The 23559-nt window shown below is 38.8% G+C and overlaps 1 protein-coding gene across 1 annotated transcript in view; it reads left to right on the top strand.

Annotated features, from left to right (window-relative positions):
• Positions 1-23559, top strand: part of FGF14 (fibroblast growth factor 14) — a 452344-nt gene that overhangs the window by 210340 nt on the left and 218445 nt on the right. The gene's annotated exons all lie outside the window — the stretch shown is intronic.

Genomic DNA, 23559 nt, shown 5'->3' with positions numbered 1-23559 from the left:
CAGAGAATGACCTAATTTCTATGCACAATAATGTCTCAGGCCTGAAATATTAGGTGTTCTGATTTATGTCCTGTTACAGTGTGACATCAGCTGTCTGGGGACAGTGTCTGGTATTCTGTCTGCCAGGGTTACATTGTGTCAGTCTACACTATAATGGGAGTCTTTTATGAATGAGAGACACCATAAAATGTACATAAAGGCCCTTTAATGGGGCTTGAATATTTGGATTTAACAAATGAATTCAGAATTATTTCCTACTAGAAGAAAACTAAAAAATAATTGAATAAGCCTGAAATCACATTTGCAGTTTTCGAGGTGGGTTTATGAATTACAGGAATACTGTAGATCCAAACAAAAGGAAAAGTATATAAAACAGCCTAAATGTTTCTCTTTTTTTTTAATATAAATTCTTTATTTGTAACAAAACAATATCCTATTAATATTATAAATGTGAAAGTTTGTGAGTTTGGATGTTTGTGTGTTTGTTCCTCAATCACGCAAAACCCGCTCGACCGATTTGGCTGAAAGTTTCCACAAACATAGTTAATACACCCGATTGCGCAATAGGCTACTTTTCGTCACAATAGCGCACATACGTTTGTGCCAGGACCCCCACAAAACCCAAATTCACACCACCATCTCTGCAATCTCACACACTTTGGACCATAGCAAGCCACAAAATTTATATTGCCCTCTGCAGCCTAGCCCCTAACCCAGGGGTAGGGAACCTTTGGCTCTCCAGCTGCTGTGAAACTACAACTCCCAGCATGCTCCATTGACTTCCATGGGAGTTCCCAGAACAGCAGAGCCAGTATGCATGCTGGGAGTTGTAGTTTTGCAACAGCTGGAGAGCCGTACATTCCCTACCCCTGCCCTAACCCCACACAATCTCATATACATATACTTTACCACTTTGCCCCTCACCTTAACGATACTCCAGGAGGCTCTCTTTAACGCTCTGGAGCAGCCATGTTTGCCGACCCCCACCACTCTGACAATCCGCGACACCGCCCACCCATGTCAATACCCCTAGGAGGTCTAATAAATGCAAAAAAAAAAGGTTTAAAAAAAGTAAAAAAAAATATAAAAACAAATAAAAAGGATTAAAAATTCAAATCACCCCTCTTTCCCTAGAACACATATAAAAGTAGTTAAAAACTGTGAAACACATACATGTTAGGTATCCCCGCGTCTGAAATCGCCCGCTCTACAAAGCTATACAAATATTTTTCCTGTTCGGTAAACGCTGTAGCGGGAAAAATGGTCAAAAGTGCCAAACCGCCGTTTTTTCACTGTTTTGATTCTGATAAAAATTTGAATAAAAAGTGATCAAAGCAATAACATTTCCCGAAAATGGTAGAAATACAAAGTACACCCGGTCCCGCAAAAAAAGACGCCCTATACATCCCCGTACACGCACGTATAAAAAAGTTACGGCTGTCGGAATATGGCGACTTTTCAAAAAAAAATTTTTTAACACAGTTTTGCCTTTTTTTAAGGGGTCAAAATGTAAATAAAACCATAGAAATTTGGTATCCCCAGAATCGTAACGAAACACAGAATACAGGGGACATGTCATTTTGGTTGCACAGTGAGTCAGTGGGTCAGTGAGTGACCTCGGCCCCAGGCGTGGTCTCCTCTCTGTTGTATCCACTTTTTGTGTCACCATTAAAAATGTTACACTAGATGTATCAAAATATGGCTGCTAGGTTACTCTAGGTTCACACTTGCAGTATTTGATGCAGTTTATAAAGTTTATGATGCAGTTTTTAAGGAGTGTTGGATCTACTTCTGGCCCTGGCCACAAAAGTACATAAAATAGCACAAAAACCCGCATTAAACTCAATTTTTAGTGTCTCTTGTTGCTTTTTAGACATCTTTCATTAGCTTTTTATTTTCTTTTTGCTGTTTGTATGTTACATATGAGAGATTTTATTAAATATTCAAATCTTTTATTTTTCACACATTAGACAATAAGAAATAGATGTAATGATGACCATATACCGCACAACACATTTGTGACATGACTCTTCCCACTCAGGCACTACCTTAGGCATAACATAGTGTAACATGGTTGCCATGTATAGTTTTCAATTCTAAATTCTCCCATGTGTCAAGATGAAAAGGGAATTCTGATGAAGTGAATATTAGTACTACTACTGCTGCTACTCTTGAAATACCCAGAGATTGTAGAAAGTACAGCGAGGAGGCCAAGCATTCCTGCCATGCTTTAGAATCTAAGGGCTAGTTCACATGTGTTAGGGTGGTCAAGGAATATGGTCAGGAAAAAATCCAATTCAGGATTAGGAAGCGTTTTTTGGAGCATTTTTTTGACATGAGGCGGTTTTTTGGACTGTTTTTTGAGGCATTTTTTGTTTCAGTTTTTTCCTCCAGCACAGTGAATGGACCTTGAAAAAACCGCTTGGCATTTTTTGAGGCGGTTTTTCCGCCTCCCATTGACTTGTATTGATTTCCTGATGCAGAATCTGCCCGAACAAAGGTCACGTCACTTCTTTTTTCCGCTAGCAGAAAAAAAAACACTAGCGGAAAAATGAATGCTAGTGGTTTACATAGACCACTATTGGTCTAAGGGAAGCCTATAGACAAAGTAGTAGCCAGAGAATACTAAAGGATCAAAAATCAGCTAATAAGATGTGAGGGAAGGTGAACAACTGGTCAGAGAACTGTCAAAGACAGATAAAGAGGCAGCATATAGTGATTATTAATCATAATATCCAACACAGAATAGTCTACAGATGATTGATAGAGTCCATGAATGAACCTGGATGCAGGACGGTAATAATTGATGGGGTGCTGCAAAAGTTGTAGTTAACTGTATATCGGTTTCTTTAAAGGGATCCTATCACTCAGAAATGATTTTTTCTAAGTACCACATTGGAATAGCCTTAAGAAAGACTATTCGTCTCCTAGTTTTTGTCATCTTCTCCGTGCCACCGTTTGCCTACAATACTGGTTCTTGTCGGTATGCTAATGAGCTCTCTCGCAGCATTGGAGACATGCCCCAATGCAATACTGTGCAAGCGGCCATTTTCTCGTGGCCTGTGGGCATGCACAGACTGCTCTGCCCAAGGCTCGAGGCCTTAGGTTGCCTTCAAACGGAGTTACGCTTCGTGCATTCTGTCCATTAACTCAATGGCTTACTACATTTTACATGTGAAAAGTTGATTTATAATTTGACGTACCTTTAAAGGTAGCAAAGTGAATAACAAGTAGGTGTTGGCTAAAAAGGATTTATAGCAAAGGTGGCCACGTAAAAGCAAACAAAACGAGTGGCACAAAAGATTAATGTAGTATAGACCTGCATAATGTAAAGTGTTTATGCACCTGCAAAGTACAGAAAGGTTGTGCACCTGCAATTGACTTTGTGAAATCATAATGTAACAAAGACAAATTACTCTGGTCTGGAAAAACTCTAGTTCTTTAAAGATCAAGTTACTTCACCAGAAAACTTTATATAGTCATTTTATTTATAGCATTAATCTGTCCATTGTTGATCAAGTGACTTTGATTAATGTCATTAAAAGTGTACCTCCATACAGTGAAGTATAGCAGATACATTGTAATAAGATTGATAGCATCATGGAGTCACACACCTCTGTCCTAAGTAGATTGGACCTCCAATGTTTATCTTCATGCTCTAAGAAAAGTTCTGTCCAGTGTAGGATAGTAGCCTCCAATACAAAGAAAACATGAACACTGCAAGATGTGAAATATGTCTTTGTAATATGTCTTATTATTATGAATTATTAAAGAGGATGGACTGAACAAGCTGATGATGGATTAATTGCCTCATTCTACGCACTGCTGGTCTGTTATCTAGAAGCATACAGTTCTATGTGTGTGTTTCTAGCAGCCTCCCCCCCCTCCTGTTCATAGACTTCTATGTGAAAAGTAATTCAGCTTGATAAATGATGAAGTAAACCGTTTTCTTAAATAAGGTTACTCACCTACACTAGTCATTTATAAAAAGTTGTTTTATAAATGAAGGTACGCTTTCAGTTCTTAAGTACACGTCAATATTAAGATTTAGACAATCCCCTCTAACACAAAAGTACCAAGGGTTGCATTCTTATTATTCAGTGAGTAAAATATGTTATATAGCTTATTACATAGAAAGTATTGGCTTAAACCAGTCCACAACCAAAGTGAAGAATGGGTAAGGCATCTTTAAAACCAGGCAGTGAAGGTGGGAGGTACATCTGTATGTACAACACAAAGCAGATATGGGAGGAATATGCAAATCTGTCTCCCAAGATGTAAATAGGGAGACACTGCCTCTGTTATGGTGCCCTCTATAGGAAGCACCCTGAACATCATGCCCGACTTTCCCAGAAGCCTTTATTGCATAATGTGGGTTTTTATACCAAGACAGTTTCTCAGCTACGGACGGCCGTTTTGGTCTGGTTGGACAAAGCAGATATCTCAGCTTGGTCAGTAACATGAGACTTCAGAGAGAGTGATCAGGCCTCCATTGACCACTGTATTTGTACAAATGACTGCAATATAAGTCAGGTGAGGAAATTTCACATTTGCTGAAATATGCACAACACAAGTTTGAATGTATTGATCGAGATTTACTTTTAGCACTTTCAGCAATCAATAAATGTGAATCAATAAGTGAGCCACACTTTCCTGTCTTATGTTATTGAACGATGAGCTTAGCATAAAGCAAGTAACAGAAGAGGAAGTAGTGAACACCAATATTCAGCTATTTATTATGGTGCATTTCACATTGCATACGCCTCATAGATGTCATGATGTCTAAATCATGTTATGATAGGTTTAAAAAATATATATCTATATTACTGTGAGAGTAAAGATCACCTTGGGGTGATGATAAATCGTCGTCAATTTTTGCTATTTTTCGCTATACTCCTTATACAGTATATTGCTGTTAGAGTTGGATTTTTCAATACTCCACATTGAGAAAAGATTACCTGTTAATCCCATCCATTTATTGCAGAAAAAAATCTGCAGTGGAAAAGCTGACTTTAAAAAAAAACAAAAAAACACCTGTGCTTATGAAAATTGCAGCATGTAAATTTTACCTGCGGAAATGCTGTAATTTTCTGTATAGGTGTAATAGGGGCAGAAGGTTCGCAGAGGAAAACTCTGGAAAAATGCAACTTTTTTTTGCCACGTGGAGCATTAGTATGAATGTTCTTTTCTTTCTTAAGCTGTTAACCTAGTTTATTATGTTATTTATATCATCTTATTTATAGGCAATGAGGCTGAGATTTACTTTTCATTTCCTCTCATGTAAACGTGCCTGGTGCTACAGTATGTACACTATAGGGCCTTAAAGTAATTTTCTAGGCTGGGGCTAATTCTTTATGCTGCAGGACTGCAGTACTCCAGCAGTGCCTCTAAGCTGTGGATGAAGCCTTCTGCTTCCAGCTTCTTTGCCGGTATTGAATCTAGCACCAGAGGCTGCCTGGAACAGGTGATCAGCTCATGGTCTGGATATCAAACCCCTGCCAATCTGAAGCTGATGTATCTAATTGATCATCAGTGTCAAATATCCCCAGTCTTAAAAACCCCTTAACGACCAAGGGCGCAATAGTATGTATGAAGAAGTATCAGGAGCTGTATAATACAGCCAGGACCTGCTGTGAACACTTTAGATGTCACGGTTAAACACGATTATGGCATCTAAAGTGTGCACGCACTATAGGCAGTGTGTAATAGAAGTCAAGGGATTTTACTATTCACTGCAATACATTAGTATTGCACCGACTAGCATGAGTACTCGGTCCCCTAGGGTTCAAGATCCCAAGAGGGTCTGATCATAAAAATAAAAATAAAAAAAAGTTTTTAAAAGTGTAACCCCCCCCCCACAAAAGTTCAAATCACCCTCTTTTCCTAAATCACACATAAAAGTGAACATAAACACTTCAGAGATCCCCGGGCTCAATAATACCTGAATTAGGGGCCACACGGTGGCTCAGTGGTTATCACTGTAGCCTTGCAGCGCTGGAGCCCTGGTGTTCAAATCCCGCCAAGGGCATAAAACCATCTGCAAGGAGTTTGTATGTTCTCCCCGTGTCTGCATGGCTTTCCATCCTATATTTCAAAAACATACTGATAGGGAAAAATGTATATTGTGAGCTCTATGTGGGGCTCACAATCTACATAAAAAAAAAAAATGCCTGAACTATTAAAATATTTATCCCCTACAGTGAACGGCGAAGTGGGGAAAATAAATCAAAATAGCCAAATGGCTGCTTTTTTCAATACTTTGTCTCCTAAAACATTGAATTAAAAGTGATCAAACCATCAGACCTTTTTTATGATTTATAATATAATTTTAGAGATGAGCGAGTACTGTTTGGATCAGCCGATCAAAACAGCACGCTCCATAGAAATGAATGGATGCACCTGGTACTTCCGCTTTGACGGCGGCCGGCCGCTTAACCCCCCGCGTGTCGGCTACGTCCATTCATTTCTATGCGAGCGTGCTGTTCGGATCGGCTGATCCGAACAGTACTCGCTCATCTCTATATTGAATAAAAAGTTTGAAAATCAAATTGCTTGTTTGCTGTATTTGAGTGAAGCTGCTTAAGGACCTGTAAGCCCTTCCAGGACCCTTTTTTACACTGATGTCAGAGTTCATTGCACTTCATTTACTCGAGGGCAGTACACTCAGAAGTAACTGGCATGAAGAAGATAATATGATAACAAAGTCCAGTCCGGGGTACTGAGGGGCTAAATGGCTCCTATGAATCTTTACAATGTCAAGTGCCTTTTGCTTTTGAAGTAGTAGACCGCAGAAGTCTGCAAAGTAATCTGCTTTATAAGGCTAAGACCCCATGTTGCTGAAACACAGCTTTTTTTGTTGCAGTTTTTTGACCAAAAGCTAGTAGTGGATTGAGCAGAAGGAAGAAGTATAAGAACTTATTATACATTTCCCATTCCTTTTGTAGCCACTCTTGGCTTTGGCTCAAAAAATCGCAACAAAATCTGAAACAGAGAAAGCTGCGTTTCCGCAATGTGGGACATTAGCTTAAGGCCCTACATTGCAGAAAAGCTTCTTTTTAATTTGCAGATTTTGATGAGCTTTTTGAGCCAATACTAGGAGTGGATTAAGCAAAGTGAGAAGTTCTGGATATTTCCCATTCCTTCTGTAGTCACTACTAGGTTTAACTAATAAATACCCCCCAAAATTAAGCAAAATCTGCAATACAAAAAGCAGCATTCCAGCAACATGGGGCCTTAAGACTAAAAAACTCCACTGGGTTACTGTACATGAGGATTTGGGAAAACTGGGATGCCTTTATTTCTTACAGAAAGGAGGCGTATTTTCTGTATGTTGTTATAATCTCTTATCGGACACAGCTACGTACAGTATCTGCAGATCCTTCCAACACTGGTTGTTAATATGCATGTAAGGGTCCGTGCACACGAAGTTAACGCTAGCATATTTTAGCATAATGCACGTGTATAGAATACACATGTAAAAATAACACTCCCATTGCCTTCAATGAAATCTTTTACATGTGTAAAAAAAAAAAAACACGTCAAAAAATGCGCCAAAAAATGTGACACTTTTTTTACTCGTTTTTTTAATCTCATTGAAGTCAATGGGAGTGTTATTTTTACACGTGTATTCTATACACGTGTATTATGCTAAAATACGCTCGCATTAACTCCATGTGCACGAGGCCTAATAGCTGTTTCCTTTAAGGAGTGGCCACAAGCTAATTTGCTTTATTGATATGCATGCAGCTTCCTGTCTCCACAGTGTAAACATACTGGTAATACTAGAACGGAGACATGAAAAATAGGCCCTCCATATCACAACCAACAGGCTTTACATATCAGATTGAAACTGAGTTAACAATATGTTCTATAATGCAGAATCTACTGTATATGATTCCACATTGTTGATTGCCATGGAAACCTGAAGAGAACTACAGTTGTATTGCAAAGACTTTTCATGTAAGGGAGTGCTTGTGAAACTAATACCTGCACCTGAACCCATTACACATCGGGGGCAGATTTTCGTCTTGTGTCTATAGCATAAGACTTAGGTCTCGTTCGTGGGGTCCCCATGCCAAACGCAAGTGCAAGCGCTGGTGCAGTAAAAGCACACGGACCCCATAGACTATAATGGGGTCCGTGTGCTTACCGCCAGATCTCAGCAGGCATCGTACTTACAGGAAAGTAGTTCATCATCTACTTTCCTGTCTGCGTGATTCGTGCAGGCAGTGTGCGGCAAGCACACGGACCCCATTATAGTCTATGGTATCCGTGTGCTTTTAAAGCACAACGCTTGCAACTGTGTTTGTATTCCGTTTGGGGGTTCTCCATGCGGACTCTTCGCGGATGGAATACAAAAGCAGATGTGAACAAACCCTAATGCCACAAAAAGTGTCCTGCAGCAAAAAATCTCTGTAGGAAAAAACCACAGCGGCAACCCATCACAGTGTTTCCCCCAGAACTTTCTGCTTCCATTATACCTATAGGAAACTGTTGGCATTTCCATAGATATAATTGAAATGTCACGATTTCCAAAACTGCGACAGTTTTAGAAATCGCAGCATGTCAACTGCACGTATTCTTCCAGAAAGTGGGGACAGGATTCGCTAGAATCCCATCCACTTTGCTATAACTGTAAAATGCCACGTGAGGCCCCGGCCTTAATCTCTGTTTTGCCTCTGATGGATATAATTAAGAATACTTATCTTTATATAATGTTTTTGTCTAAATCAGTATAACATCTGAATAGATCACACTTTGCATTAAATCTTTTGACAATAAAATGTTTTTTTACACCCTTCAGCAGTCTACAGTTCCCCTTTCCCAACCCACAGGCCCGTTGTTATAAGTTAAAGGGAGTCTATCACCTTCCCAGCCATATTAATAATATTAATACATTTTATTTATATAGCGCCAACATATTCCGCAGCACTGTACAAATTATACGGTTCAAATACAGACAAAAAAATATACATTGCACTTCACACAAGAGCTTACAATCTATGAGGTAGAGGGGGTGACACGAGAGGTGGCAGGTAAGGGAGTTCAGGGTCTACTAATTCCATTTCGGTAATGCTATACTCCTGCCTCTCCCACTATATGTTGGGGCTAATGTTAGTTTTAACATTTTCTGGCCTTGTGTGCACCACATTCTTTGCAGACAGATGAGTATAGACAGGAGCTAGCGCATTCAATGTTTCTATCTTTTAATAAATATGGTGTTTGATGAAAGCTGTTATTGATAGATAACTGAACATGTTGTATGTGAGCTATAAGACATTGAAACATGTGCCCTATAGTCTTGTTCACTAGTTGGCTACAACTGTAGACATCAGCCATATGACGTGGGACTGAGCATATGTGGTGTGGGGTACTTGTGATGCCAAGCTCTACAGAGGAAACAAACATACAGGATGTTCTATGAGAATGTAAAATAGCATCATATAAAGCTTTATAGTAGAAATCAATGCTCAGAACATCTTGAGCGATCAATTTAACCTTCAAGTAATATGTTAAGATGAAGCAACATACGGTCTTCCTTCTGTTGCTGATTATGTTTTTTATAGTATAACTTATACATGGAAATGATGTACTTTAGAAAATTCGATACGCTGCTGTCCTAAGTTAGCAGCTGACAAATGTGACCTTCTGATAACATATACCATATGTGGCAATCATCGTATCTCATCAGGTTAACAAACTCAATAACAAATCACAATTACAGCTGTATTGTACCTGCCTACGGTTATATTTCTATATTACATTACACAAATGTCATGACATATTCCTTACATTGGTGAGTATATAGCCAAGGACTGAAAAGAGGGTTACTGGATACATATAAAAATCTATACCTTCTCTAGGTTGGTGGAGATTAAGTTAACACCACATAAAAATACATAGAACGTAAATAAAAATGAAAGAAACATTGGTATTGAAGCAGGGGCAAGGTGGAGTACTTTGTCTCATTGAAGAGGTCATCATGTTAGCTCAAGGAGACTTAGAATCCCTGTGTGCTCCCCTAGGAGTACCTTCTCCTTATATTGAAGAAGTGATTCACAGCATGTAGGTGTCTGCTGTCCCAGCATTTCATGATCATTTGCAGATTTCTGTGTAATGCTCGGATATGTGCTATAAGGCTGGCGACAGATGGTCTGTAAGCTCAGTGGGTTAGCCATCACAAAGTCAGCAGTGACTGACCTGTGAGTAATGGAGGAAGAGGAGGAGTAAATGGCAGATCTATTAAATCATTTCTTCTCTACTGTAATCCAATGACCAAAGATGACTAGGTGAAATGTACTGATTTATGGGTTTTAGATTAAGGTAAAGACAAGTTGATATAATTTTTTATACTGATTGCCAGATTTGGAGTTGGGTAGGAATCATAGTAGGGTTATAGGTTGGAATTTTTGGACCTTTGTATTCATCCAACTTCATCTAATATGATATTGTTGTAGGTTTTATACTTGCAGTATGTCAGTTGTTGCTGTGGATTTTGGTCCTTGCAATGCACAGTTTGCAATTTATGGGAGACCTGCAGCAATTCCTGTAAGTGAGCCACAGCAAAAAAATGTTTGGGTGTGTTGTGGCTCACCTAAACCTAATGTTTAGGTGAGCCACAACACAGCCAATGTTTAGGTTTAGGTGAGCCACAACACAGCCAATGTTTAGGTTTAGGTGAGCCACAACACAGCCAATGTTTAGGTTTAGGTGAGCCACAACACAGCCAATGTTTAGGTTTAGGTGAGCCACAACATACCCAATGTTTAGGTTTAGGTGAGCCACAACACAGCCAATGTTTAGGTTTAGGTGAGCCACAACACAGCCAATGTTTAGGTTTAGGTGAGCCACAACATACCCAATGTTTAGGTGAGCCAGAACACACCCAATATTTAGGTTTAGGTGAGCCACGACATACCCAATGTTTAGGTTTAGGTGAGCCACAACACAGCCAATGTTTAGGTTTAGGTGAGCCACAACATACCCAATGTTTAGGTGAGCCAGAACACACCCAATGTTTAGGTTTAGGTGAGCCACGACATACCCAATGTTTAGGTTTAGGTGAGCCACAACACACCCAATATTTAGGTTTAGGTGAGCCACAAAATACCCAATGTTTAGGTTTAGGTGAGCCACAACACAGCCAATGTTTAGGTTTAGGTGAGCCACGACATACCCAATGTTTAGGTTTAGGTGAGCCACAACACAGCCAATGTTTAGGTTTAGGTGAGCCACAACATACCCAATGTTTAGGTGAGCCAGAACACACCCAATGTTTAGGTTTAGGTGAGCCACGACATACCCAATGTTTAGGTTTAGGTGAGCCACAACATACCCAATGTTTAGGTTTGACTTCAGATGAGTGCAAGTAAAAAAACGGCACACACTAGTCAGTTACAAACACAAAACAGTTTATTGTATTGTATCATGTCACTGTACGATGATGTATAATCATTCACCGATAAAAAAAAGCTACCAGTATAGATATCCACAGATTAACCCTTTCAGGACCAAGCGTTATTGACGCCAAAATGCTCAGGCCAAATTTAGCACTTTTGTATGTATTGCTGTACACAGCAATATCTTGTTAATGACTTTGCATATTTTTACCATGTTTTTTTCAGGACAAATAAGGCTTGAAATAACTAGTCTTATATGTTGAATAACTGGAATTTTTTTTTTTTTGCTAGAAGTAGAAGAATGGTGTAAAATGTGAAAAAAATGTAATTTTGCTTCTTTTACCTAAAACAAAATTCTTTTTATATATACTATTTCACGTAAACATATTAAAATTTGTTTTCCTAGTTCTTCTGATCACAGGGGCTACACATTTATATACTTTTTCAACAAAGAAATAGGTTTTATATAGTTTTATATCCAGCACTGCTTATTTTCTGGACCCCTGGCCCATATGCAAATAAACCAGTAGTTTGGTATAGTAGTTAGCTGTAAACTGCTAGTGTTATCTCTAGCTAGACTCCCTGCTGAGATATAAGTATTTAGTCAGTCACCAATAGTGCAAGTTCCACCACATAAAAAGATGAGAGGCGTCTGTAATTTACATCATAGGTAGACCTCAACTATGAGAGACAAAATGAGGAAACAAATCCAGAAAATCACATTGTCTGATTTTGTAAGAATTTTTTTGCAAATTATGGTGGAAAATAAGTATTTGGTCACCTACAAACAATCAAGATTTCTGGCTCTCACAGACCTGTAACTTCTTCTTTAAGAGTCTCCTCTTTCCTCCACTCATTACCTGTAGTAATGGCACCTGTTTAAACTTGTTATCAGTATAAAAAGACACCTGTGCACACCCTCAAACAGTCAGACTCCAAACTCCACTATGGTGAAGACCAAAGAGCTGTCAAAGGACACCAGAAACAAAATTGTAGCCCTGCACCAGGCTGGGAAGACTGAATCTGCAATAGGCAAGCAGCTTGGATTGAAGAAATCAACTGTGGGAGCAATAATTAGAAAATGGAAGACATACAAGACCACTGATAATCTCCCTCGATCTGGGGCTCCACACAAAATCTCACCCCGTGGGGTCAAAATGATCACAAGAACGGTGAGCAAAAATCCCAGAACCATGCGGGGGGACCTAGTGAATGAACTGCAGAGAGCTGGGACCAATGTAACAAAGCCTACCATCAGTAACACACTACGCCACCAGGGACTCAGATCCTGCAGTGCCAGACGTGTCCCACTGCTTAAGCCAGTACATGTCCGGGCCCGTCTGAAGTTTGCTAGAGAGCATTTGGATGATCCAAAAGAGTATTGGGAGAATGTCCTATGGTCTGATGAAACCAAACTGGAACTGTTTGGTAGAAACACCACTTTATGTGTTTGGGGGAAAAAGAATACTGAGTTGCATCCATCAAACACCATACCTACTGTAAAGCATGGGGCTGGAAACATCATGCTTTGGGACTGTTTCTCTGCAAAGGGGCCAGGACGACTGATCTGGGTACATGAAAGAATGAATGGGGCCATGTATCGTGAGATTTTGAGTGCAAACCTCCTTCCATCAGCAAGGGCATTGAAGATGAAACGTGGCTGGGTCTTTCAACATGACAATGATCCAAAGCACACCGCCAGGGCAACAAAGGAGTGGCTTTGTAAGAAGCATTTCAAGGTCCTGGAGTGGCCTAGCCAGTCTCCAGATCTCAACCCTATAGAAAACCTTTGGAGGGAGTTGAAAGTCCATGTTGCCAAGCGACAGCCCCAAAACATCACTGCTGTAGAGGAGATCTGCATGGAGGAATGGGCCAACCTTGTGAAGACTTACAGAAAACGTTTGACCTCTGTCGTTGCCAACAACGGAGATAGAACAAAGTATTGAGATGAAATTTTGTTACTGACCAAATACTTATTTTCCACCATAATTTGCAAATAAATTCTTACAAAATCAGACAATGTGATTTTCTGGATTTGTTTTCTGATTTTGTCTCTCATAGTTGAGGTCTACCTATGATGTAAATTACAGACGCCTCTCATCTTTTTAAGTGGTGGAACTTGCACTATTGGTGACTGACTAAATACTTTTTTGCCCCACTGTATATAGCTGGGTGATATACAAAACTATAGTGCTAGGATCTAGATAGATAACACCATAGGGTTACCTAAAGGGGGTTGTTGGGGAATACCCCAACTATTCTCCAGGTGTGAGGTGCCAAATTAAAGGAAGGTGTGGTGAAGTATTGAGCGCTTGGGAGATGCACAGAGACACAGACACATGGTTCTGTCTCCAAAATGGATCTCGGTTTATTTTCTAGCAAGCAAATGATTATAAAGGGAAATAATGACTTAATGCCAGCTTAAGCATCACAGAATACATCACATAAGAATATGTATTATAATTGGTCAGAGAATAAAATGGGCGTTTACAAATGACGAGAATGTGCATCTATGAATTAACACATGAATATCCATGTCTGCCATTTTAGCCTTATGAAAATATTAGCACATCTTGCTAAGATGGATGATATGGCCTTGGAAATTTATACAGATAATATACAGATATTCTGTCCCTCACAGGGTGGACGATCTATAGGGTGAGGAGGATTTGAGCAGCCGTTTTAGATACGCAATAGATAACTGCATATTAAGCTAACGAGAAAGTAATATGCATATCACAGGAATAAAACACAGAGTTGGGAGTGATTGGTAATTGTGAGGAGAGTTTTAGAATGGAGGAGTGGTGGAGACCGGCATAGTGGGGTTCATAAAGATGGCTGCCAGTTTAGGAGATGTCACTGATGTCTATATAAGAGCGAATTCAGATCCAAAGTGCAGGGGGAGTAGTCAGTATGATGAGTCCCGCAATTACCTGAGACGCATGGTAATCACGTGATCTGCGTACTCTAATAGAAATGCTAATACAAATTAAAGCAGCTTGCTATAGTGGCAAGTAAAACTATGGAGATGGAAAATATTAGGAAAGCAGGGAAAAGGCTTTCTAGATAAATAAGCATCTTGTATAAATAACAAGCAAGGGCCCCTGTAACCTTTAAAGAAAGTACAGTGGAATATATTAATCGGCACAGTACATAACTGATATGGAATACAGGTCAAAAATGGGGGAAAACAAAGTTAAAGGGGGTAACTCTTCAATTACCGAATACTAAAAAAATAAAAAGTTATACATTTACATGTATAAAGGAACACGTTAAGACAGGAACTGTAGGATATAGCTATAATGTATATAACATATATCTAGCTGCTATACGGTACCAAGTGCTGGCATGTCAAGGGGGTTATTTTCGAAGGAAAGAGACAGATAATAAACGTTATACACACTGTATGTCACTATATAAATACAGGCATAACACTGAAAATATATAGGATCACGGGTCAAATTGGGTCTTATGAGTTCCCTTATCCAGAGTCTCCCTAGCCCCCTGACATGAGCATCAGCCTCAAGATTTTGTTTTTGCCTTCCTCTGGATTTACATAGTAGGGTTATAGGTTGGACCTGCATCTATATTCAACCTCATCTATTATGTTATTGTTGTAGGTTTTATATCCCCCCACAGGTAGCAGACCACTACAATCCAATATTTGTGTAGTATTAGTGTGGCATAGCATAATTTTAGTTTCTGCATATCCCATGTTTAGGTTTGACTTCAGATCCCAGAATTCTTTGCAGCCAGTTATTTTTATGGCAAGCTAGAATTTCAGATTCATTATCTGACGGCTTGCTCGGTTTCGCTGCTGACTGTAATTGAAAAATGCCTCTAATTCTGACTACCACTTTAGGCTTTTAACATCTTAAATTTTACTTAATCTGTTATTCATGAGCAATTTACTGTGGAATTCTCATATAGAGAATATTTACAAATAATTATCCTAAATAACATTTTGTAGACTGCTACTGTAATATAGTGAATATCTAAATGCCTGTTCTAAAGAAGATGTTGGCTTGATTTATGTGGTTGTCTTGATTCTGGCTCCAAAGCATGATGCAATGTGATAGAAAACAACACAGTCAATTCTCTGACCTGCCATGGAGACAAATGTTGCCTGAAATATGAGCAAATTAGGAGCCATCGTCTCCATTTAACTCTATAAATCTATTATTTTAATTAAAATTTTAAATATTGCTTTTGCCCTTTCCCTACCAAAATGATCTTGTCGTATTTAGCTTTATAAGAAATAGATGTACATCATTATGTACGACCTGGAGCACCTTTACAACAAATGCTATTTCTCCACTCTCAGAGAAACAGATGTTGCAGAGAAATCTTTCTAGTTAAGGGAATTTTTAATTGCCCAAATAACAGTCTAGAGTTTCTTGTAGTTTTTTTTGTCACCTTAAAGGTAAAATCATACTCCTTCCTCCCCAAACTGCAAAGGTAAAAAAAAATAAAAATGTAATGGTGGACTATATATTGCTATTTAAATGTTGGTGATGTTATCATGTCCCTTATGGGTGGTGCACCCTTTACCATAAAAGTCACCAAAAGGGCCAATTTCAGCACCCGGCAAACCCAGGCAGATGCTGGAGCTCACTTGGCTCAAGGTGGTCCACTGCTCAGCTATGAACTGAAAACATCAGTTTCATTAATAAAATGGCCTTTTAGTCTACTTTGCTTACTAAACCTATTATTTTTAATTTGCAATCCCCTGTCTACTAATGTCTCCCCTCTTTGACCCCTCTCTGACTGCTGTTTTCTCCAAGTGATATATAGCACTTCTGCACCTGACCTATATAGACACTGGACAGTTGGTATGTGAGTGGCCACACTTAAGTGATTTTGGGGGAGGGTTGCATTAAAGGTTTGTTAAAAACCATACTGAAAATACAGTTAATGTTTTATACGTGTGGGAATTTTATTGCTGTATACATCCAACCAGATGGCACACCCTTCATTTGTATCCTCCGCCATTCACTGCAATTTTAAAAACAAGATAGAAACTTTCTTCTGTCTTTTTTTGTTATTCGTTTAACTCTGCCCTGGTTACCTGGGACTTAATTCAAATGGACATAACAGTACATCCTGTGTCACCCACATAGCGAGTGGGTGGCATTGGAAGCAGGTGTTAGCTAACACCCGCTTCATTAGCAACCCCGTCAGAGCCGAGCTCTGATCAGGGTTTTCACCCCTTAGATGCTGCACTCAAAAATGACTGCAGCATTTAAGGAGTTCCATTAGAATAATACTCCCCATCGTCTGTCCTGCAGTGAGTTCAGGGGGGTGGATCCTGCCTCGATTGCAGGAAGTGAGCCTATGTGTCTGTATTAGCTGACTTCCCCTATACAGTGCAATACATGTGTATTGCAGTGTATAGTACTGAACCAGTCGTCAGAGCATCACTGGTTCTGGTCTCCTACCCTGTTTTCCCGAAAATAAGACATGTTCTTATAATTAATTAGCTAACGAAATATATGACTTTTCTTATTTTCGGGGGATGTTTTATGCAGCGGCTGGAGCAGGGAACAATCGGCAAACGAAGCGGGGAACAATTAGCGGAGTGCCGGCATGACTACCGGTTGTATGTGATCCAGAAGGTGAAGGGGGGGGGGGGGTGTCTTATTTTTGGGGAAACAGGGTAAGTTAAAAAAAAAAAAAAAAGTGTAAAAAATATAGTGTGTTAAAAATGAATCAGTGAATTATAAAAAAAACCTCCTATATAAAATGAATTAAAAAAAAAAAAACTACTAAAAAGTAATATAAACAATACATATTTGGTATTGCTGCTTCTGTAAGAACCTGTACAATAATACCGAAATGTTATTTAACCTGTATGGTGAATGTCGGAGAAAAAAACGCTGGAATGAATGATTTTTCACCATCTCTCCTTTCAAAATATGATATAAAAAGTGATAAAAAAGTACTACATGCCAGAAAACAGTACCAATAAAAAGCACAGGTTGTCCGCAAAACAATAAGCCCTCAACCAACTCTGTCAACCCAAAAATAAAAATGTTACTCATCTCAGAAGATGGTGATTCAAAAACAATTGATTTATGTACCCAGATTGAAGTTTATACCAACATGTATGACACTGTTGTGACCAGTATAATGTACTTAATGTCATATGTGGGTATAAACTGCTGTTTGAGCACATAAGGAAAAGAGCACCAAGTGGTTTCTGGACATCATAGCACTTTTGCAGAGTGCTGAAATGCCAGTAAAGTGGAATAACCTGACATGTGACTCCACTTGGAAACTACTCAGCTCAAGAAATTTATCCAGGAGTACAGTGAGCATTTGATCTCTAAAAGTGACATGGCACCAGAAAACTATTGTAGCAAAATCTGCCCTCCAAAAGCCAAATAACACTCTTTCCATTCCAAGCTCCACCATGTATTCTTACAGCAGTTCACATATAGGATATGCCGATGTTCAGGAGAAATTGTGTAATGAACTTTGGTAAGCATTTTGTCCTTTATCTTCTTGTGAAAATGAAAAAATTTAAGACTAAATTGACGTTTTATTGGAAAAAAAAGTAACTTTTCATCTCCATGTCCCAAGGTTATTAAATTCTGTACAACAGTTTTGGGGACAAAATTCTCACCATACCCCTTGATATATTGTGTGAGGTATGTATTTTCCAAAACGGCGTCACTTTTGGGGAATTACCATTGTATCGGTACTCTAGGCGCTCTGCAATTGAGACATGGCATCTGAGAACTATTCCAGCAAAATCTGCTTTTCGAATAACGTGTTGCTCCCTTCCTTCTGTGAGCTGCCAAGTGCCCAAACACAAGTTTACATTCACGTGTGGGGTATTCCAGCAAAATCTTCCCTCCAAAAGTCACATATGGGGTATTGCTGTGTTCATGAGCAATTGTTTAATAAACTGTCGGATGCTTTTTCTTCTTTAATCCCTTGTAAAAATGAAAACATTCAGGATAAAGTGATGTTTTAGTAATTTTTCATTTACACATCCCAATGTTAATAAAATCTGTGAAACAGATGTGGGGTCAAAATGCTTGCCATACCCCTTGATGATTTCTGTGAGGGGTGTAGTTTCCAAAATGGGGTCACTTTTGGAGGGTTCTTATTGTATTCATTGTAGGGGCTCTACAAATGAGATATGGCACCTGAAAACTATTCCAGCAAAATCTGCTTTTCAAATGGCCAGTGGCACTCCTTCCCTTTTGTGGTTTGCCATGTGGCCAAAAATGAGTTTACACTCACATGGTATTTTTGTGCTCAGGGTAAAATGGATAACAAACTTTTGAGATGCATTTTCTCCTTTAACCCTTTGTGAATTTGTTAATTTTAGGGAGCCTTCACACGATGTAACGCTGCGTTCATTCTGATCGTAAAAACACGTTCAGAATGAACGCATAAAAAGCAGCTCCCATTGACTTGAATGGGAGCCGGCATACGTGCGCTCCCCATTGAAATCAATGGGAGGCTTTTTTCCTATGCTTTCAATGTATTACGCGCATGAATCAAAGCAGTTACTGGATGTAATGCATGACTGGCCACTGAGCTGTCCACTGAGGTTGCCCAAGTGCCCACCAAAATCTGGAGCCTGTTCTGATCACGAAACATAACATAATTGGGTGGCCAAAAGATAGAGGTTAATTGGTCAGTAGGGATCATGGGTAAAGCGGCCACATAGCCAGTTACTTGCTCTAAATGCAATAAGGGATGTGCTAATCAAACAGTGTATATTTTCTTTCTAGACTGCCACATCATTATTAGAGATGAGCGAACACTGTTCGAAACAGCCGTTTCGAACAGCACGCTCCCATAGAAATGAATGGAAGCGTCCATTCATTTCTATGGGAGTGTGCTATTCGAAACGGCTGTTTCGAATAGTGTTTGCTCATATCTAATCATTATAGAATCATGTGAAAATAAACTTTATTTTAATATGGTTTTCCTACAATAGCATGTCTGGTTTAGAATAAGAAATTACACTAGTTTACTATAGTTGGTATTTTAACATGTTAAAAAATACATCCGAGCAGGAAAACCAGCTTACATAGTGTTAAAAATTGGGGCTTTCCCCCATTTTCCCTGGTCACCCTCTAGCTGGTATTTTTTTATTTAGGTATAATGGAAACAGAAAGTCCACAGAGAACTCTAAAGTCTTTCTATAAAAACATTACAGAAAAAAATGCAATGTATTTCCATTGCGGTCATTTCTGCAGTGTTTTTCAGGCTTTGGAGTACATGGTGACAGCTTATGTGATTATTTTATTGGCAGAATACAACCTGGTATAAACTGTAACCTACTGTATATTCTAAAAACAACTGTAAGCTCTGGTATTGGAAATTTTAATTTATCTTTAGATCTACATTACTACCGTATTGCAACTAATATTCCTACAAATTATTATAGTAGTATGGCTAGGTTCACACCAGCCCCCAGTTTCCTTCAGGTATTCCGACCCTGAATCCACTTGAAAAATGCAGAGCGAAAAGTCCTGCAAACAGCGCTTTTCTCTCTGCATCTTTCAAGCAAAAAACAAGCGAAAACCCGTTGGACCCCATTATAGTCTACGGAAAGACAAAAAAACAAGAATAGCACCGAGCTGTATATGGTGTAGTAAGTTCTGTTTGTTGAGAGACAGTTGCAATGTGCCAAATGAACTCTCACCTAATGTAGTTGTGAAGGGTTCACAACTACCGTTACTGCCTTAGAACCATTTCACAGGGGGTTCCTCCCTGGATGAGGTGTGAGCTGCAGGATCCAATCATCGGTGGTGTAGATAAGAAAGCCAAGGGACCATAGAAAAAGATATTGCGCTTCACCCGATAAAATGTAACCACTTTATTAAGGTTCAAACAACACAACGTGTTTCGGGCCACAATGCCCTTTTTCAAGTGTACATGAACTGCTGTGGGTGGCTGGATGCGTCATGCATCTATCTTCGCACACATGATACTTTTGTTGTGTTGGCTCATTTTATCTGTTGTTGTTTGAAGCTTAATAAAGTGGTTAAACTTTATCGGGTGAAGCGCGGTATCCTTTTCTATGGTCCCTTGACTTTATTATAGTCTATGAGGTCTTCTGGTTTCTGCAGTTAACCACATTTTCAGCGGATTGGGTTTCCAATTTTGGGGTTACCAAGTGCACCAAAGAACAGAAACCCAAATGTAGGTATGAACCTAGCGTAAGCCTGTTTTTATGTTATTTTCTCCTACAATATTTTCCCTAGTTCAAGTACACAACAGAGCACATGACTACCTGGCCAGGGGGAAGTCGCATCTGGGCAACTGTTGTCCAGCTGCTGGCAATAGCATGCTCCCTTCTCCTGCAACTGCATGATCTTGTGCAACTGCTTAACTCTGCAGGACATACAAGTATGTCTTCGAAGAGTTAATTCATGACATATACAGTCAACAGACATTTGGCCACTGGTTAAAGTATTCAGGTTTGTAGTGATGCAATCAGACATTGAGTAAAGTGCACACGACATACACATTACCAGTATGTCCTCAGAACATCTGCTATAGTTGATATAACATACAATTGACATTCTAATACCTGCTGGAGTTCTTGTCTGTTACTACACACAATCCAGTATCTATAGTGAGACATATACTCGAGGCCCAAACTTATTAGGATCCTCAGAAGTGTGGACAATATATCAGCAATGACTTTAAGGTATTGAGATATGGAACAAATCAATTAAAATAAAATTACATTTTGTCTGATTCTAATTCCCTATAGTCAACCACTGCAGAAAATAAACTCAATTATATCTAAACCTGTAAAGGAAATCAATAAGTTCATAAAGGCATTACAATAAAAGTAAAAGTGAAAAGTCCGCGAAAATAAAATCATAATCCAGGTTTTGTGTATGTATTATAAATCCTCACTTTTTATGGGCAATGGGCTACTCGTAAATGGAAAGGGACAGAGTAAATATAAGAGTGTGTTCACATGAAGCAGATTTGTTGCAGAATTTTTCCTTTCCACATTACATTCAAGCAGCAGGCAACATTCATATAAATAGGAGAGTTGAAGAATTTCTGCAATAAATCTGGAGTATGTATTTATCTGAATACACTGTGGTGTCTTTGTAACTGCAATTGTATATGTTAGACATAAGCTTTTGTACATAGTATATGGAAGCAAATAGTTCTAGTCGTGGAAACTACTTAAAAAATTCTACTTGGTTTAATATGTTTCATATATTACGGTGATGAAATTTGTAGGGATAATAAAATGATCTTGTAAATGTAGAAATATGGAAAACAATTTGCAAATTTTTGTTGGAAAAAGAAATCTGAATTGCACTGAATTAAGTAAAATTTACTTTCCTTGACATTTTTATAGTATTTGAAGCTGAAAAGTGGGAGAACATTGCCCACTACTGGTGAAACTGATAACTGCAGCTGTACAGTTCATTTTTTGTACTCTATATGCTAGTATACCCTGAGTGTATAATACTGTATATTATCTGGATCCTTATACACTAAATTATATTATTATTATTATTATTATTATTATTATTTTTAAGTTCAGACTTTGTAATCTTAGCAGAAAATAGGATATCAAATAATTAATACAAAATCTTGCATATGGTACACTTCCAGGTCTACTCCAAAATTTCTTATCTATCATTTATTTTTATTAGTTATTTCTTATTATTTGTTTTCCATTAATCTGTAACACTACTGCATTGTGGTTGGTGGGCTCATGTCCTTTATTCTTCTTCTTATTCTTCTTATGGTAGAGTTGGAAGGGACCTCAAGGGCCATCGGGTCCAACCCCCTGCGAGTGCAGGTTTTCCTAAATCATCCCAGCTATATGTTTATCCAGATTCCACTTGAAGATTTCCATTGATGGAGCGCCCACCACCTCCCGTGGCAGCCTATTCCACTCTCTCACTACCCTCACTGTCAGAAAGTTTTTCCTAATGTCTAATCTGTATCGCTTTCCCTTTAGTTTCATCCCATTGCTTCTTGTACTTCCTTGTGCTAATGAGAATAGGGTAGATCCCTCTGCACTGTGACTACCTTTCAGATATATTTTATCTCTTTATGTTTACTTTAGTTTTATCATCTTGTAGAATATCCTTCCTATAAGCAACATTGCAAGTCATTCTGTTTCATGTACATTGAAGGGGGTTTGTACAAAATGGATTTCTTTGGGGTTTTGGAGTATTTAGAAATATCCGGGAAGACTATACAATTCTTGATGTCAAACACCAGAAGCTCAAAAGGTAAACTGATACATCACCTTATAGGATGCCCTTTAGCACTTACTGAAACAACTAAATATGAAAAAAAACAAAAAAACTTTTTAAGTCTTCAGTAGGTGATACCTTTTTTAATGGCTAACTCATAATGATGACAGAATATGACATTTCGAAGCTTCCTCTGAGCTTCTTCTTCAGATATGACTAAAAACACTTTCTAGAGGCTGCATATTTATGTACAACTGGACACAGGGCTAGAATTATTCATACAACAGTGAATGGCCGTGTGACAGACAATTTTTTTTAACACTATCGTATGGCTGTTTTTAAATAACATTGGGGGCATTTATCAAGACTGACATTTGACATTCTAGTCTTGATAATGTCTTTGCTGCTGAAGGACTTACCTAATTTATGAAGATATTCACTCCTCCTCATAAATCAGGTACACCTTCTGACATCTATGTGCCTGTCCCAAAATTTACTCCAGCTCATGGTTGGTAGAAATTTTAGGTATCAGTTACTTCTGTGCCACACCGCTTTCCTTGCCTCAGGTTTGTGACTGGCCCAGACCAGTATGTCTGTTTTTGATTGCCAGCAGCGGACACTACCTGTCGGACACAGACGGTAGTGTGAACGCTCCCTTACATATTATATGAACATAAATTCATAACAGTCGTGAAGCCATCTCATTTACCAGGATAAATAGTAGGCTATGTTTTAAGTGAGGTTACAATCTATGTGCCGAATTTCATTTAAATCCATTCAGCCATTTTTGTGTGATTGAGGAAGAAACACACAAACACAGAAACTTTCACATTTATAATATTAGTAGGATAGTGCCCTCATATCCCTATAATTCATCTTCCCCTCTGCTCCGGTCAGACTCCATCTTGGCTTTTATATTTGTCTCTATTTGTGCTGTGCTATCTATCCCAGAA

The sequence above is a fragment of the Leptodactylus fuscus genome, chromosome 2, assembly GCF_031893055.1.
Source record: "Leptodactylus fuscus isolate aLepFus1 chromosome 2, aLepFus1.hap2, whole genome shotgun sequence".
Taxonomy (NCBI): domain Eukaryota; kingdom Metazoa; phylum Chordata; class Amphibia; order Anura; family Leptodactylidae; genus Leptodactylus; species Leptodactylus fuscus.
This window is presented reverse-complemented; position numbering and strand designations above follow the sequence as displayed.